Genomic DNA, 2,907 nt, shown 5'->3' with positions numbered 1-2,907 from the left:
TGGAAGTCCTATGCTTCATTTTGTGATGAGCTAGTAGGTCTTCAATTAAGTTGGAGGTGAACTGGCTTCCTTGATCGGTGACTAGCTCTCTTGGGTAGCCAAATTTGTAGAAGATGTTTTCTCTTAAGAACTCGGCCACCTTTTCTTCTGTCGCTACTTTGATTGCCTTGGTTTCTGCCCACTTTGTCAGGTAGTCTGTGCACACAATGATGTAAGACCTTTGCCTTGAAGGAGGATTGATCGGACCCACAAAATCCATACCCCACTTCTCAAATGGCTCAAGAGTCACTTGAGGTTGGAGAGGCATTTCATCCCTTGGAGTTGATTTCCCCATCCTTTGGCATTGATCACACTGGCTGATATACCTTCTGACATCTTGATGAAGCGTGGGCCAATAGTAGCCTGCCTACAGGATTTTGAAGGCAGTCCTCTTTGCTGCAAAATGTCACAAGGCCCATCATGACAGGTGAGGAGGATATCAAAGACTTCCTCCTCCCTTACACAATGCCTTAAGATCTGATCAGGGCCAAGCTTGAACAGGTTTCCCCCGATCCAAGTGAATGAGGCACTTTTTCTGACGATTCTGCTCTTCTCTCTTGAGGATAGGTGCGGAGGGAACTGTGTTGAAACAAGGTAGTTTGCTATATCAGCAAACCATGGAGAGAGTACTGAAATAGCAAACAGATGTTCATCGGGCATCTGGTCATCCACTGTTCCATCCTCATCTGCAGATAAATCCAATCTAGACAAAAAGTTAGCAACAACATTTTCTTTACCTGGTTTGTCAACGATAGTCAAATCAAACTGCTGCAACAAAAGTAACCATCTAATAATACGAGCATTCACATCTAGTTTATTCATTAAATATCTAATTGCAGCATGATCAGTATGTACAAATGTTTGATAGCCAGTGATATAATGTCGGAACTTGTTCAGTGCATGGACCACGGCCAAGAATTCTTTCTCAGTTACAGTGTAGTTCAGTTCTGCCTTGGATAAGTTTTTGCTAACAAAGTAAATGGCATATGGAAGTTTTTGTTCAACTTGTCCTAAGGCTGCCCCTATGGCTTTGTTTGAGGCATCAGTTTGGATGTGGAAAGGTAGGGCCCAGTTTGGACCTCTCAAGATTGGGGTAGACACCAACTTGTCCTTTAATTCATTCAGAGCCCTCTGACAGTCGTTAGTCCATTTAAACTCAACATCTTTTGCCAAGAGGCCAAACAATGGCGAGGCTAGCTTGCTGAAGTCTTTAATGAATCTCCTATAATACCCTGCTAATCCCAAGAAACTTCAAACATCTCTTACCTTCTGAGGAGGTGGAACCTTCTTGATGAGAGCAATTTTGTTAGGATCCACCTGTAACCCTTGGCAAGAAATGGTATGGCCTAGCACGGTCCCTTCAGTCATCAAGAATTCACATTTTTCAGGACTAAGGGACAGGTTCATCTCAATGCATTTGGTTAGGACTTTTCCCAGATTGGACAATGCTTCCTGGAAGTTTGACCCATAAGGAGTGAAGTCATCCATATAGATTTCCACCGCATCATGGACCAGCTCAGAAAAGATGCTCAAGACGGCTCTCTGGAAGGTGGCAGGAGCATTGCATAGTCCAAAGGGAAGAACTCGGTAAGCAAAGGTACCCCAAGGACAAGTGAAGGTGGTCTTGTCATGGTCTTCCGGGCTGATTTGGATCTGGTTGTACCCGCTAAACCCATCTAGGAAAGAGAAAAACTTCTTTCTTGCTAGTCCATCCAACACTTGATCTATGAAAGGTAGAGGAAAATGGTCTTTCTTGGTAGCTTTTTTTAGTTCTCGGTAGTCCACACAGATTCTCCACTTCCCATTTTTCTTGGGAACCAACACCAAAGGGGACACCCATTCGCTATCCGAGATGGGGTAAATGAATTCGGCATCCAACAGTTTTTGCAATTCTTCCTTGACGATGTCCTTAAGGGCTAGATTCATTCTCCTTTGGGGTTGCCTAACCAGTTTACAGTCTTCTTTGATGTAGATGTGATGGGTACAGACCGAAGGATGAACTCCTTTCATCCCCTTATAACTCCAAGCAAAAGCATCTAGATGACTGGCCAACAGACTACACAGCTCCTTTTCCTGGAAAGGAGATAGGGAGGAGCTGATCTTTAACGTTCTCTCAGGGCCGAACTCCACATTTTTTACTCTGGGAGTGACAGGGTTGGTCACACAAAGGTCCACTAAGGTGCTGGCTTGGGCATCCTCCACCAATTCCTCTAAGGACAGTGCACTGGGAGGTGGATTCTGGATCAAGGTCTCAATCAAATCATCCTCGGTTGGGGGTCTCCCTTAGTGGTGTCTAGGGTGCATAAAGGTGCTGAGTACACCTCATCCTCTTCTCCTTCCTCCAACCAAAGTGGTAAGTCATGCTCTAATGAGGGTTGGGCAGGAGGGTACAGGACTAGCTGCTTGGACATAGGACCATTTTTTATGGTCATGTTTCCTGCACGACAGCTTATGTAAGCATCTGCAGTGGCTAACCAAGGCCTTCCCAAAATAAGAGGGTATCCAGTAAGCTTTGCCTTTGGTTGCAGAACCAAGAAATCTGCAGGGTATTCCCAATAATCAAAAGAGACCAAGACATCCTCTACAATCCCTTCGGGAGTCACGGTGGAGCGATCTGCTAGTTGTAGGACTGTCGAGGTCTTTCTCAAGGAACCCTGAAGGTTGAGTTTGAGCATGGTATCTCTGGTCATCACATTAATGGCAGCCCCCAAATCAATCAAGGTGTGAGGTATGATGGTGCCATTGATGTGGACATCCACTACAGGACTCCCAGGATCTAGATACTTTGGGCAGATGGCCTGCCCTAACATGAGATCAGACAGTTGTCCTATGACATTGATAGTTGAAGCATCTCTCTTTCGCCTGCCT

Source organism: Pinus tabuliformis, chromosome 5_1 (genome assembly GCF_031772625.1).
Source record: "Pinus tabuliformis cultivar Carrire ecotype Pingquan chromosome 5_1, CPIR1, whole genome shotgun sequence".
NCBI lineage: Eukaryota > Viridiplantae > Streptophyta > Pinopsida > Pinales > Pinaceae > Pinus > Pinus tabuliformis.
The sequence above is the reverse complement of the archived record's forward strand: the minus strand, read 5'-3'. Positions refer to the sequence as shown.